Source organism: Notamacropus eugenii, chromosome 1, assembly GCF_028372415.1.
Source record: "Notamacropus eugenii isolate mMacEug1 chromosome 1, mMacEug1.pri_v2, whole genome shotgun sequence".
NCBI lineage: Eukaryota > Metazoa > Chordata > Mammalia > Diprotodontia > Macropodidae > Notamacropus > Notamacropus eugenii.
Genome location: NC_092872.1, coordinates 146,100,574 through 146,117,460, shown reverse-complemented (window position 1 = coordinate 146,117,460; position 16,887 = coordinate 146,100,574).

Sequence of the window (16,887 nt, the reverse complement as noted above, 5' to 3'; positions counted from 1 at the left end):
TTTTCCTCTTCTACAATAGCTGGTGTAAACAGCCTGCAGCCTTTACCATTCAACTTCATCAGGACCAGCTTGTCCTACCAAGACCACATGGATCACCCTGGTTCTGCCTATTTGTGTTCCATCAAAAGGACCTTGCAGCAGCTGGTGAGATTTCTCAGTCCCTACCCTGACCTTGGGATGCTCTAATGGACAAAAGCATTGGTTCTGGAGAGATAGGACACTGGGTTCAAATACGTTGTCTGGTGATTCTTGCCTGTGTTACCTTGGGCTAATTATCTAATCTCCCTGAGCCTCAGGTTTCCTCATCTGTGAAATTAGGATAGCAAAGTCAGAATAAACGAATGAATGAATGAGTCTTTCATAATCAAGTGCATACTGTGTGCTGGACAGTTTGCTAAGTACTGGGAATACAGATACAAGTGAAGAAGACCATCCAAGCCTTCAAGGAGCTTGAATTCTAAGGGGCCCGGAAGGGGTTGAAGACAGCACATTAAGGCAATGTGGAAAATCAGCAGATTATATATTCCAGATTGCATTGTGTCACAGTGTTTGAGAAATGTCCTAAGGCTCTGGTTCCGGGGATGATAAGGTGAAAGCTTATATTTCGGTGGCGATGATTGTGTTGGGGAGAGGTATGATAGAACGAGTCAGGAGCAGAGTGTAAGCAGTTTAGTATGTAGGCAAGTCAGAAGACAGCTTCTAAGGTGTTTGGGAGCTCCAGATTTATGATGTCAAGCCCCCTCCTCCTCCTCAATAGTCTACTCCATTCTTTGGGCGTCATCTTTACAAGGCCCATTTGTTCACTCACATTTTCCTTTCCTTGCAGCTGAATCCCTTCTCCTCGGGAAGCACACTAACTTCACTGAGGTGAGACCTGGGAAGCTAAGACTTGGAGGTCTAGGTTTCTGTCCTGGGGCTACACTCACATAAGTAGGGCTCACGGTAGACAATATACATATAAAGTCTCCACAAAGTGACCTTTTCCTGCATTTCCCCATTCCTCAGTTGTTTCATGCCTCTCTGTCTTGGCCATGGAGTGTCAGGAATGGAGATCTTTGTGTCTTCCACAGTGCTTTCTCCAGAACAGTTGTAGGTTTGTAGGTCCTCTCGGGGGCACTATCAACTATTATGCAGACGTCTCTGACGTCCCAGTTTCACTGCCCCAATACACAAGTCTCTGTCACCGCAGTCAGCACCAGTCTTAGGAGATTGTATCAAAATTTCCTTTCCTAGACCAATGACGTGTAGATCCATGACTAGGGTGGCTGTTGTATGCCACTGCTGGCAAGATCCTACCACACCCTTTCTGATCAGAGAGAAGTTTTCCTGCGAGCTGAACTACCAGACCTATGGCACCACCAGGCTGGGCCTGTATATTCTGAAGAATGACATCCTCTACCTAAATGGTGAGCTACCTAACTGAAGCAAGGTTTCGCACCCATGCCTTTTTTCTTTGTTCTAATCCCAACATTACCTCTTTTCTCATTTTCATTATGCTTTGGCCCCTCAGGCAGCCCAAACTTTCTTCTCATTCATCCCTTGTCGATACAATTGCACCAAAGTCATGTTACACATACCTAGTTCCCCAGAGAGTGGGTTCTGGCTTTTCTTCTTTTCAGTCAGTTTCAGTCACCAATCTCTGAGGAAGTAGCTGTTTGGTTCTACAGATTTCTAAACAACTTCAAGGAAGTCATACATCAAAGGAAGCAAATGTATAGATGACACAGAGTTGTTTGGTAGGTAGCTACCATACGGCAAAGAATCAGGATCTAGTAAGGACTCAACTCACTGGACAAACAGGCTGTTACATTTAACAAAATAAATGGAGTGAAGACGAATATAAGATTTTGGAATTAGGTTTCTTTCAATCAATGGATTGAGTTCAGAATGGAGGAGACATGGCTAGACAGCATTTTGTGGGGGTTCTCACATACTTCAAACTCCATAATGAATGACAAGTACAATGACAATGGCACAAGTTAGTTGAAAAGTATCGTGCATATATTTACAGAGACTCTTTTCACATGCAGAGCTTTAGAAGTGTTAGTCCTACCATGCTTTGGATGCATCAGAGTACATCTGAATACCGAGTTTAATCTCTCAGTTACAATTGAGGAGGGTGTTGGGCAGGGAGGGGCTCACTGAGGAACAGGGTGAGAATGGAGTGGACTTCCATTCAGGTCAAACCAATTATCTTTTGGATGGTTGTCTATTGAGTGTCATTCATTTTGCTGAGCTCATAAATTCAAATAGCATTTGAACTTAAGCAGCTTGCATGTATCCAGAAAGAGCAAAACATGAAATATATTTACAGCAAATACACGACCTCTCTTTCTAGTGGGGTACATCAAGAAAACGGTTCGAGGAGACAGGGTTTCAGGTGAACCAGTGAGAGGATGAGGGGTTCCTAGCAGTGGAAGTGAGGATGGACAGCTTTCCAGGGGTGTGTGAGCACTTATGGAAGGCCAGAAGATGGAATGTCAGGTACGGGTAAAATACAACAGCTAGAATGTATAGTGTATGACTGTGAGACATGTAAATGAAATGGATAGAGATCATTGGGCTTTAACTGGATTTGTTGTTGGCTTAAAATATGAAATAGGGACACTTCTATTTTATTCCATGGGTAATCTTAAAGAAGGCAGTCTGCAAATTTTAGACCAGTGAAGGTTCTTAAGGATGTGAGTGGCATGGCCAGACCGGGGCTTTGAGAACTTGAATTTAACAAGTGTGTGGAAGATGGTTGAAGTTTAGAGGGCAGAATCTGAGAGGCCAGTTTGTGGAGGCTATTGTGCTAGGCCATGCCAGCTAGTGGGGATGAGGACTTGAATGAAGGTAGTGTCTGGGTGAGTTAATGTGTGCGGTGCTGTAGAAATAGAATAGATGTTAATTTTGGAAACTGGAGGCAAGGGAGCAAGGCTGAGGGTGAGTGTTGTGAACCGGGTCACCATGGTGCCATCAGCAGCAATAGGTAGATGATGCTGAGATGTGGGTTTAGAAAGACATCTGAATCACCCTCTGGACAGGTTGTGTTTAAGATGAGTTTGCAACCTTTGTGTGGAAATGTCCAGTCATCGTGTCCCTCAAGAGAAGAATTAAATCATATAACGCTATGAAAGAGAGAGTCTGGAGGAGAAACGGTGTGATCAGCAGTGTCTGTATCATAGAAATTTCCAAAGGAATAAGGACTGCGTAAAAGTCACTGAATTTAGCGATGAAGAGATGATTGGTCAAACTCAGGGAGTTTCAGTTAAATGGTAGGATCAGAAGGCAGATTGCAAGAGGGTGAGAAGTGAGGAGGAGAGGGAGAAGCAGCTTTTTTCTCGATTGACTGTAAAAGGGAGAAGACATGTAGGAATAGGGGAAGGTGAGGACAGGATCAAGTGAAAGGTATTTTTCTCCCCTTAAGGGTGGAAGACATTTGTAGTAAGCAGAAGAGGAATTGGTTTGTCAAATGTTGCCATGCTAATGTTATGGACAGTATGGACAAATGGTGACTAGATGGCATCACAGCTAAGTAGTTGACAACTGGAAGAATGGCTGGACCCAAAGAATAGTCAGTAATTATTCCTGGAAGGAGGTGTGTAGTGAATTGTCCCAGGGATATTTCTTGGTCTCTGTGCTACCTAGGGAAGGAAAACAGCTAGAGAATAGGTAGAAAACACGTTTACTGATTTTACATCTAACCCCAAGGGTTTGAGATAGAACCAATAGATCTACTGGATGACAGATTTGGAATTCCAAATCTTAGGCTAGAATGGTGGGCTCAGATGTAGTAAGGTGAAATTTAATAGACATAGTAGAATTTTGCGTCTGTACTCTCAAAACCCTTTTATGAGTCCAAGATGGACAAGCAGAGGCTGGGAATTTCTGAACAAATATTGGGACATTTAATGGACTGAAGCTCAACATGGTTCAACAGTGTGATGTGTTAAATAACAAAGGTTAAGGAAAACCTTAGGGTACATGAAAGAGACAGAGTATTCAAGTGTCTTCAGGGAGTTAAAGGGCTGTCACAGGGAAATGTGCCTGGACTTGTTCTGCTTTGACCCAGAAGGTAGAACGAGCAATACAGTGTCACGTTACAAAGAAGCAAATATCCACTAGAAGTGAAGAAAAATTTCGTATCATGTGGTGGGATGGTCTACTTCAGGAAGGAGAAGGTTTGCCTTCCCTGAGGAATGTCAAATAAATGGTCGATCACCACTTCTTGGGGATGTGGTGGAGGGTATTCCTGGTCAGGTAAGGGTTGGACCAGGCCATGCCTGAGGTGTCGCATTTCTGTTCGTCCTTCATCCTGATGTGTTGATTTTCTCCTAGAAGTCAGAAGACTATGGAGAAGAGCCTGGTGACAATCCAAGGCAACCCATGGGAAAGTGTGCTGTTGTCTGTGTCTCTTTAGAGCAGAGGAGAGCAAGTCAAGATCCTTTGTTATGTTTGTCACGGTAGAGAGCTGACAGGTTCCCAGGAGAATTCTCTTGTCCCTTTGTTCAACGATCACATCCTCCACATCTTGTGTGGGGGAGGGTGACCCTCAAAGACCTCCTCCCAAACGCATGTGCACATATACCCACACAGAAGACAGGACATAAATTTCCTGCTGTGGAGTGAATGACTAAGTACATATACATATATATACATATATATACATATATATACATATATATACATACACACACACACATGTGTATATCATTTACATCTTTATATATATAACATACATATATATTTATAGATAAAGATAGATATATTTATATATATTTATATCTATATCTATGTATATATCTATATATATGTATATATACATGTGATTTGTTTCCACATGGGCATCCATGTATCTAAGCAATTAGCTACCATTCATGAATCAGTCAATATGTCACTCTGTCCTCCTTGGAATGTTTTGACAGCTTGATGCACTGCCACAAATTCAGCATATTGACCCCTTCCACCTGTGCAAGGACTTTCCAATATCCACCTAGTACTTGGCTTAGAGGCTACCGCTTTCCAGTGTATTCTGAGGCCCTAATATTCTGCTGCACCATCAGTAAACTCTTCCTTTCCCTTTTCTTCAGTTAATCCTTCTAATCCCTCATTCCATTTTGCCAAGGGTTATACCAACTTTTGCTATGGTTCGGAGGGTATATCATTTCCCTTAGTGGGTATGTTTGCTATTCATTCATAGAGGGTTGATTTAAATGTATTTTGAACATAGCATTTCCAATGACTTGTCCAATTCTTTGAGAAGCTGGTGTAATCATTACCCAGGTCTTGAATCCATTTGCCAGCATTAATGTTACCCCATGAGTCAAAGTCAGTTGTCCAGTCTCTACCAAAGCCCAACAGGCAGCTAACCACTGCTTTTCAAAAGGGGTGTATTGAATGCCAGAAGAAAGGAGTTTCCTAGACAAAAATCCAAAGGGCACATTTCAGACAGGTTGAATATGCCATAAATCAAGGCTCAATTGGATCGTGGTCTATGCTTCCACAAAAGCGTTACTTTGTTCAAGTGACCAAGCGCCAATTCAGTGTTTTTTATTGTAATCTTCTATAAGGGTTCAAATTTTGTTCTTGATGTGGTACATGATGTCCCCAATATCCAAATAATCCTTGAAACTTTTGGGCCTCTATCTTATTGGTGCAGATGGAAAAATTCTGAATCTCTTGTCAGGTTTGTGGGAGGTGTCAACCCCCTTTTCCTTTATGTACCCCTCAAATCTTCCAAGTTCAGTTAGCTCTTGAAACTTTGCACGGTTAATTTCCAAATTTTATCCCCTTGAATCCTGTCCATGGTGCCAAATGATTCGCTAAGGCAGTGTTTACGGTACTGGGGGTAACTGTGAATATACTGGCATAGTTGTCAATTGCAAAGTGTAACAGATGCTCCATAGAGAAGGTAGAAAAAAAACATTGATTGGGACCTCAGAAAGCCACGTTCCCAAACCACCAAGCAACACCATGTATAGTAACAAAGAAGTCAATACACATGATGGCAAAGAATTTTTCGTTTAAATTACGATTATTCAGGTACAGAGGGCAAGCTTAGTATGCATTTCCTCAGGAGTGTCTTACTGTATTTTCCTAGCAGATGAGAGGCATAGGCAAGGGAGGTTGAGGAAATGGTAGGGGTACCTTGAAATGGATGTTATTGAGGCCAGGGATTACCAGTTTTCCTTCCATGACAAGAGAAGAATAGATTTGTCAGTACATCTATTTGTTCGATGTGCCCAGAGTTCAGACATGGATATTTTTTCCTCTTCTACAATAGCTGGTGTAAACAGCCTGCAGCCTTTACCATTCAACTTCATCAGGACCAGCTTGTCCTACCAAGACCACATGGATCACCCTGGTTCTGCCTATTTGTGTTCCATCAAAAGGACCTTGCAGCAGCTGGTGAGATTTCTCAGTCCCTACCCTGACCTTGGGATGCTCTAATGGACAAAAGCATTGGTTCTGGAGAGATAGGACACTGGGTTCAAATACGTTGTCTGGTGCTTCTTGCCTGTGTTACCTTGGGCTAATTATCTAATCTCCCTGAGCCTCAGGTTTCCTCATCTGTGAAATTAGGATAGCAAAGTCAGAATAAACGAATGAATGAATGAGTCTTTCATAATCAAGTGCATACTGTGTGCTGGACAGTTTGCTAAGTACTGGGAATACAGATACAAGTGAAGAAGACCATCCAAGCCTTCAAGGAGCTTGAATTCTAAGGGGCCCGGAAGGGGTTGAAGACAGCACATTAAGGCAATGTGGAAAATCAGCAGATTATATATTCCAGATTGCATTGTGTCACAGTGTTTGAGAAATGTCCTAAGGCTCTGGTTCCGGGGATGATAAGGTGAAAGCTTATATTTCGGTGGCGATGATTGTGTTGGGGAGAGGTATGATAGAACGAGTCAGGAGCAGAGTGTAAGCAGTTTAGTATGTAGGCAAGTCAGAAGACAGCTTCTAAGGTGTTTGGGAGCTCCAGATTTATGATGTCAAGCCCCCTCCTCCTCCTCAATAGTCTACTCCATTCTTTGGGCGTCATCTTTACAAGGCCCATTTGTTCACTCACATTTTCCTTTCCTTGCAGCTGAATCCCTTCTCCTCGGGAAGCACACTAACTTCACTGAGGTGAGACCTGGGAAGCTAAGACTTGGAGGTCTAGGTTTCTGTCCTGGGGCTACACTCACATAAGTAGGGCTCACGGTAGACAATATACATATAAAGTCTCCACAAAGTGACCTTTTCCTGCATTTCCCCATTCCTCAGTTGTTTCATGCCTCTCTGTCTTGGCCATGGAGTGTCAGGAATGGAGATCTTTGTGTCTTCCACAGTGCTTTCTCCAGAACAGTTGTAGGTTTGTAGGTCCTCTCGGGGGCACTATCAACTATTATGCAGACGTCTCTGACGTCCCAGTTTCACTGCCCCAATACACAAGTCTCTGTCACCGCAGTCAGCACCAGTCTTAGGAGATTGTATCAAAATTTCCTTTCCTAGACCAATGACGTGTAGATCCATGACTAGGGTGGCTGTTGTATGCCACTGCTGGCAAGATCCTACCACACCCTTTCTGATCAGAGAGAAGTTTTCCTGCGAGCTGAACTACCAGACCTATGGCACCACCAGGCTGGGCCTGTATATTCTGAAGAATGACATCCTCTACCTAAATGGTGAGCTACCTAACTGAAGCAAGATTTCGCACCCATGCCTTTTTTCTTTGTTCTAATCCCAACATTACCTCTTTTCTCATTTTCATTATGCTTTGGCCCCTCAGGCAGCCCAAACTTTCTTCTCATTCATCCCTTGTCGATACAATTGCACCAAAGTCATGTTACACATACCTAGTTCCCCAGAGAGTGGGTTCTGGCTTTTCTTCTTTTCAGTCAGTTTCAGTCACCAATCTCTGAGGAAGTAGCTGTTTGGTTCTACAGATTTCTAAACAACTTCAAGGAAGTCATACATCAAAGGAAGCAAATGTATAGATGACACAGAGTTGTTTGGTAGGTAGCTACCATACGGCAAAGAATCAGGATCTAGTAAGGACTCAACTCACTGGACAAACAGGCTGTTACATTTAACAAAATAAATGGAGTGAAGACGAATATAAGATTTTGGAATTAGGTTTCTTTCAATCAATGGATTGAGTTCAGAATGGAGGAGACATGGCTAGACAGCATTTTGTGGGGGTTCTCACATACTTCAAACTCCATAATGAATGACAAGTACAATGACAATGGCACAAGTTAGTTGAAAAGTATCGTGCATATATTTACAGAGACTCTTTTCACATGCAGAGCTTTAGAAGTGTTAGTCCTACCATGCTTTGGATGCATCAGAGTACATCTGAATACCGAGTTTAATCTCTCAGTTACAATTGAGGAGGGTGTTGGGCAGGGAGGGGCTCACTGAGGAACAGGGTGAAAATGGAGTGGACTTCCATTCAGGTCAAACCAATTATCTTTTGGATGGTTGTCTATTGAGTGTCATTCATTTTGCTGAGCTCATAAATTCAAATAGCATTTGAACTTAAGCAGCTTGCATGTATCCAGAAAGAGCAAAACATGAAATATATTTACAGCAAATACACGACCTCTCTTTCTAGTGGGGTACATCAAGAAAACGGTTCGAGGAGACAGGGTTTCAGGTGAACCAGTGAGAGGATGAGGGGTTCCTAGCAGTGGAAGTGAGGATGGACAGCTTTCCAGGGGTGTGTGAGCACTTATGTAAGGCCAGAAGATGGAATGTCAGGTACGGGTAAAATACAACAGCTAGAATGTATAGTGTATGACTGTGAGACATGTAAATGAAATGGATAGAGATCATTGGGCTTTAACTGGATTTGTTGTTGGCTTAAAATATGAAATAGGGACACTTCTATTTTATTCCATGGGTAATCTTAAAGAAGGCAGTCTGCAAATTTTAGACCAGTGAAGGTTCTTAAGGATGTGAGTGGCATGGCCAGACCGGGGCTTTGGGAACTTGAATTTAACAAGTGTGTGGAAGATGGTTGAAGTTTAGAGGGCAGAATCTGAGAGGCCAGTTTGTGGAGGCTATTGTGCTAGGCCATGCCAGCTAGTGGGGATGAGGACTTGAATGAAGGTAGTGTCTGGGTGAGTTAATGTGTGCGGTGCTGTAGAAATAGAATAGATGTTAATTTTGGAAACTGGAGGCAAGGGAGCAAGGCTGAGGGTGAGTGTTGTGAACCGGGTCACCATGGTGCCATCAGCAGCAATAGGTAGATGATGCTGAGATGTGGGTTTAGAAAGACATCTGAATCACCCTCTGGACAGGTTGTGTTTAAGATGAGTTTGCAACCTTTGTGTGGAAATGTCCAGTCATCGTGTCCCTCAAGAGAAGAATTAAATCATATAACGCTATGAAAGAGAGAGTCTGGAGGAGAAACGGTGTGATCAGCAGTGTCTGTATCATAGAAATTTCCAAAGGAATAAGGACTGCGTAAAAGTCACTGAATTTAGCGATGAAGAGATGATTGGTCAAACTCAGGGAGTTTCAGTTAAATGGTAGGATCAGAAGGCAGATTGCAAGAGGGTGAGAAGTGAGGAGGAGAGGGAGAAGCAGCTTTTTTCTCGATTGACTGTAAAAGGGAGAAGACATGTAGGAATAGGGGAAGGTGAGGACAGGATCAAGTGAAAGGTATTTTTCTCCCCTTAAGGGTGGAAGACATTTGTAGTAAGCAGAAGAGGAATTGGTTTGTCAAATGTTGCCATGCTAATGTTATGGACAGTATGGACAAATGGTGACTAGATGGCATCACAGCTAAGTAGTTGACAACTGGAAGAATGGCTGGACCCAAAGAATAGTCAGTAATTATTCCTGGAAGGAGGTGTGTAGTGAATTGTCCCAGGGATATTTCTTGGTCTCTGTGCTACCTAGGGAAGGAAAACAGCTAGAGAATAGGTAGAAAACACGTTTACTGATTTTACATCTAACCCCAAGGGTTTGAGATAGAACCAATAGATCTACTGGATGACAGATTTGGAATTCCAAATCTTAGGCTAGAATGGTGGGCTCAGATGTAGTAAGGTGAAATTTAATAGACATAGTAGAATTTTGCGTCTGTACTCTCAAAACCCTTTTATGAGTCCAAGATGGACAAGCAGAGGCTGGGAATTTCTGAACAAATATTGGGACATTTAATGGACTGAAGCTCAACATGGTTCAACAGTGTGATGTGTTAAATAACAAAGGTTAAGGAAAACCTTAGGGTACATGAAAGAGACAGAGTATTCAAGTGTCTTCAGGGAGTTAAAGGGCTGTCACAGGGAAATGTGCCTGGACTTGTTCTGCTTTGACCCAGAAGGTAGAACGAGCAATACAGTGTCACGTTACAAAGAAGCAAATATCCACTAGAAGTGAAGAAAAATTTCGTATCATGTGGTGGGATGGTCTACTTCAGGAAGGAGAAGGTTTGCCTTCCCTGAGGAATGTCAAATAAATGGTCGATCACCACTTCTTGGGGATGTGGTGGAGGGTATTCCTGGTCAGGTAAGGGTTGGACCAGGCCATGCCTGAGGTGTCGCATTTCTGTTCGTCCTTCATCCTGATGTGTTGATTTTCTCCTAGAAGTCAGAAGACTATGGAGAAGAGCCTGGTGACAATCCAAGGCAACCCATGGGAAAGTGTGCTGTTGTCTGTGTCTCTTTAGAGCAGAGGAGAGCAAGTCAAGATCCTTTGTTATGTTTGTCACGGTAGAGAGCTGACAGGTTCCCAGGAGAATTCTCTTGTCCCTTTGTTCAACGATCACATCCTCCACATCTTGTGTGGGGGAGGGTGACCCTCAAAGACCTCCTCCCAAACGCATGTGCACATATACCCACAAAGAAGACAGGACATAAATTTCCTGCTGTGGAGTGAATGACTAAGTACATATACATATATATACATATATATACATATATATATACATACACACACACACATGTGTATATCATTTACATCTTTATATATATAACATACATATATATTTATAGATAAAGATAGATATATTTATATATATTTATATCTATATCTATGTATATATCTATATATATGTATATATACATGTGATTTGTTTCCACATGGGCATCCATGTATCTAAGCAATTAGCTACCATTCATGAATCAGTCAATATGTCACTCTGTCCTCCTTGGAATGTTTTGACAGCTTGATGCACTGCCACAAATTCAGCATATTGACCCCTTCCACCTGTGCAAGGACTTTCCAATATCCACCTAGTACTTGGCTTAGAGGCTACCGCTTTCCAGTGTATTCTGAGGCCCTAATATTCTGCTGCACCATCAGTAAACTCTTCCTTTCCCTTTTCTTCAGTTAATCCTTCTAATCCCTCATTCCATTTTGCCAAGGGTTATACCAACTTTTGCTATGGTTCGGAGGGTATATCATTTCCCTTAGTGGGTATGTTTGCTATTCATTCATAGAGGGTTGATTTAAATGTATTTTGAACATAGCATTTCCAATGACTTGTCCAATTCTTTGAGAAGCTGGTGTAATCATTACCCAGGTCTTGAATCCATTTGCCAGCATTAATGTTACCCCATGAGTCAAAGTCAGTTGTCCAGTCTCTACCAAAGCCCAACAGGCAGCTAACCACTGCTTTTCAAAAGGGGTGTATTGAATGCCAGAAGAAAGGAGTTTCCTAGACAAAAATCCAAAGGGCACATTTCAGACAGGTTGAATATGCCATAAATCAAGGCTCAATTGGATCGTGGTCTATGCTTCCACAAAAGCGTTACTTTGTTCAAGTGACCAAGCGCCAATTCAGTGTTTTTTATTGTAATCTTCTATAAGGGTTCAAATTTTGTTCTTGATGTGGTACATGATGTCCCCAATATCCAAATAATCCTTGAAACTTTTGGGCCTCTATCTTATTGGTGCAGATGGAAAAATTCTGAATCTCTTGTCAGGTTTGTGGGAGGTGTCAACCCCCTTTTCCTTTATGTACCCCTCAAATCTTCCAAGTTCAGTTAGCTCTTGAAACTTTGCACGGTTAATTTCCAAATTTTATCCCCTGGAATCCTGTCCATGGTGCCAAATGATTCGCTAAGGCAGTGTTTACGGTACTGGGGGTAACTGTGAATATACTGGCATAGTTGTCAATTGCAAAGTGTAACAGATGCTCCATAGAGAAGGTAGAAAAAAAACATTGATTGGGACCTCAGAAAGCCACGTTCCCAAACCACCAAGCAACACCATGTATAGTAACAAAGAAGTCAATACACATGATGGCAAAGAATTTTTCGTTTAAATTACGATTATTCAGGTACAGAGGGCAAGCTTAGTATGCATTTCCTCAGGAGTGTCTTACTGTATTTTCCTAGCAGATGAGAGGCATAGGCAAGGGAGGTTGAGGAAATGGTAGGGGTACCTTGAAATGGATGTTATTGAGGCCAGGGATTACCAGTTTTCCTTCCATGACAAGAGAAGAATAGATTTGTCAGTACATCTATTTGTTCGATGTGCCCAGAGTTCAGACATGGATATTTTTTCCTCTTCTACAATAGCTGGTGTAAACAGCCTGCAGCCTTTACCATTCAACTTCATCAGGACCAGCTTGTCCTACCAAGACCACATGGATCACCCTGGTTCTGCCTATTTGTGTTCCATCAAAAGGACCTTGCAGCAGCTGGTGAGATTTCTCAGTCCCTACCCTGACCTTGGGATGCTCTAATGGACAAAAGCATTGGTTCTGGAGAGATAGGACACTGGGTTCAAATACGTTGTCTGGTGCTTCTTGCCTGTGTTACCTTGGGCTAATTATCTAATCTCCCTGAGCCTCAGGTTTCCTCATCTGTGAAATTAGGATAGCAAAGTCAGAATAAACGAATGAATGAATGAGTCTTTCATAATCAAGTGCATACTGTGTGCTGGACAGTTTGCTAAGTACTGGGAATACAGATACAAGTGAAGAAGACCATCCAAGCCTTCAAGGAGCTTGAATTCTAAGGGGCCCGGAAGGGGTTGAAGACAGCACATTAAGGCAATGTGGAAAATCAGCAGATTATATATTCCAGATTGCATTGTGTCACAGTGTTTGAGAAATGTCCTAAGGCTCTGGTTCCGGGGATGATAAGGTGAAAGCTTATATTTCGGTGGCGATGATTGTGTTGGGGAGAGGTATGATAGAACGAGTCAGGAGCAGAGTGTAAGCAGTTTAGTATGTAGGCAAGTCAGAAGACAGCTTCTAAGGTGTTTGGGAGCTCCAGATTTATGATCTCAAGCCCCCTCCTCCTCCTCAATAGTCTACTCCATTCTTTGGGCGTCATCTTTACAAGGCCCATTTGTTCACTCACATTTTCCTTTCCTTGCAGCTGAATCCCTTCTCCTCGGGAAGCACACTAACTTCACTGAGGTGAGACCTGGGAAGCTAAGACTTGGAGGTCTAGGTTTCTGTCCTGGGGCTACACTCACATAAGTAGGGCTCACGGTAGACAATATACATATAAAGTCTCCACAAAGTGACCTTTTCCTGCATTTCCCCATTCCTCAGTTGTTTCATGCCTCTCTGTCTTGGCCATGGAGTGTCAGGAATGGAGATCTTTGTGTCTTCCACAGTGCTTTCTCCAGAACAGTTGTAGGTTTGTAGGTCCTCTCGGGGGCACTATCAACTATTATGCAGACATCTCTGACGTCCCAGTTTCACTGCCCCAATACACAAGTCTCTGTCACCGCAGTCAGCACCAGTCTTAGGAGATTGTATCAAAATTTCCTTTCCTAGACCAATGACGTGTAGATCCATGACTAGGGTGGCTGTTGTATGCCACTGCTGGCAAGATCCTACCACACCCTTTCTGATCAGAGAGAAGTTTTCCTGCGAGCTGAACTACCAGACCTATGGCACCACCAGGCTGGGCGTGTATATTCTGAAGAATGACATCCTCTACCTAAATGGTGAGCTACCTAACTGAAGCAAGGTTTCGCACCCATGCCTTTTTTCTTTGTTCTAATCCCAACATTACCTCTTTTCTCATTTTCATTATGCTTTGGCCCCTCAGGCAGCCCAAACTTTCTTCTCATTCATCCCTTGTCGATACAATTGCACCAAAGTCATGTTACACATACCTAGTTCCCCAGAGAGTGGGTTCTGGCTTTTCTTCTTTTCAGTCAGTTTCAGTCACCAATCTCTGAGGAAGTAGCTGTTTGGTTCTACAGATTTCTAAACAACTTCAAGGAAGTCATACATCAAAGGAAGCAAATGTATAGATGACACAGAGTTGTTTGGTAGGTAGCTACCATACGGCAAAGAATCAGGATCTAGTAAGGACTCAACTCACTGGACAAACAGGCTGTTACATTTAACAAAATAAATTGAGTGAAGACGAATATAAGATTTTGGAATTAGGTTTCTTTCAATCAATGGATTGAGTTCAGAATGGAGGAGACATGGCTAGACAGCATTTTGTGGGGGTTCTCACATACTTCAAACTCCATAATGAATGACAAGTACAATGACAATGGCACAAGTTAGTTGAAAAGTATCGTGCATATATTTACAGAGACTCTTTTCACATGCAGAGCTTTAGAAGTGTTAGTCCTACCATGCTTTGGATGCATCAGAGTACATCTGAATACCAAGTTTAATCTCTCAGTTACAATTGAGGAGGGTGTTGGGCAGGGAGGGGCTCACTGAGGAACAGGGTGAGAATGGAGTGGACTTCCATTCAGGTCAAACCAATTATCTTTTGGATGGTTGTCTATTGAGTGTCATTCATTTTGCTGAGCTCATAAATTCAAATAGCATTTGAACTTAAGCAGCTTGCATGTATCCAGAAAGAGCAAAACATGAAATATATTTACAGCAAATACACGACCTCTCTTTCTAGTGGGGTACATCAAGAAAACGGTTCGAGGAGACAGGGTTTCAGGTGAACCAGTGAGAGGATGAGGGGTTCCTAGCAGTGGAAGTGAGGATGGACAGCTTTCCAGGGGTGTGTGAGCACTTATGGAAGGCCAGAAGATGGAATGTCAGGTACGGGTAAAATACAACAGCTAGAATGTATAGTGTATGACTGTGAGACATGTAAATGAAATGGATAGAGATCATTGGGCTTTAACTGGATTTGTTGTTGGCTTAAAATATGAAATAGGGACACTTCTATTTTATTCCATGGGTAATCTTAAAGAAGGCAGTCTGCAAATTTTAGACCAGTGAAGGTTCTTAAGGATGTGAGTGGCATGGCCAGACCGGGGCTTTGAGAACTTGAATTTAACAAGTGTGTGGAAGATGGTTGAAGTTTAGAGGGCAGAATCTGAGAGGCCAGTTTGTGGAGGCTATTGTGCTAGGCCATGCCAGCTAGTGGGGATGAGGACTTGAATGAAGGTAGTGTCTGGGTGAGTTAATGTGTGCGGTGCTGTAGAAATAGAATAGATGTTAATTTTGGAAACTGGAGGCAAGGGAGCAAGGCTGAGGGTGAGTGTTGTGAACCGGGTCACCATGGTGCCATCAGCAGCAATAGGTAGATGATGCTGAGATGTGGGTTTAGAAAGACATCTGAATCACCCTCTGGACAGGTTGTGTTTAAGATGAGTTTGCAACCTTTGTGTGGAAATGTCCAGTCATCGTGTCCCTCAAGAGAAGAATTAAATCATATAACGCTATGAAAGAGAGAGTCTGGAGGAGAAACGGTGTGATCAGCAGTGTCTGTATCATAGAAATTTCCAAAGGAATAAGGACTGCGTAAAAGTCACTGAATTTAGCGATGAAGAGATGATTGGTCAAACTCAGGGAGTTTCAGTTAAATGGTAGGATCAGAAGGCAGATTGCAAGAGGGTGAGAAGTGAGGAGGAGAGGGAGAAGCAGCTTTTTTCTCGATTGACTGTAAAAGGGAGAAGACATGTAGGAATAGGGGAAGGTGAGGACAGGATCAAGTGAAAGGTATTTTTCTCCCCTTAAGGGTGGAAGACATTTGTAGTAAGCAGAAGAGGAATTGGTTTGTCAAATGTTGCCATGCTAATGTTACGGACAGTATGGACAAATGGTGACTAGATGGCATCACAGCTAAGTAGTTGACAACTGGAAGAATGGCTGGACCCAAAGAATAGTCAGTAATTATTCCTGGAAGGAGGTGTGTAGTGAATTGTCCCAGGGATATTTCTTGGTCTCTGTGCTACCTAGGGAAGGAAAACAGCTAGAGAATAGGTAGAAAACACGTTTACTGATTTTACATCTAACCCCAAGGGTTTGAGATAGAACCAATAGATCTACTGGATGACAGATTTGGAATTCCAAATCTTAGGCTAGAATGGTGGGCTCAGATGTAGTAAGGTGAAATTTAATAGACATAGTAGAATTTTGCGTCTGTACTCTCAAAACCCTTTTATGAGTCCAAGATGGACAAGCAGAGGCTGGGAATTTCTGAACAAATATTGGGACATTTAATGGACTGAAGCTCAACATGGTTCAACAGTGTGATGTGTTAAATAACAAAGGTTAAGGAAAACCTTAGGGTACATGAAAGAGACAGAGTATTCAAGTGTCTTCAGGGAGTTAAAGGGCTGTCACAGGGAAATGTGCCTGGACTTGTTCTGCTTTGACCCAGAAGGTAGAACGAGCAATACAGTGTCACGTTACAAAGAAGCAAATATCCACTAGAAGTGAAGAAAAATTTCGTATCATGTGGTGGGATGGTCTACTTCAGGAAGGAGAAGGTTTGCCTTCCCTGAGGAATGTCAAATAAATGGTCGATCACCACTTCTTGGGGATGTGGTGGAGGGTATTCCTGGTCAGGTAAGGGTTGGACCAGGCCATGCCTGAGGTGTCGCATTTCTGTTCGTCCTTCATCCTGATGTGTTGATTTTCTCCTAGAAGTCAGAAGACTATGGAGAAGAGCCTGGTGACAATCCAAGGCAACCCATGGGAAAGTGTGCTGTTGTCTGTGTCTCTTTAGA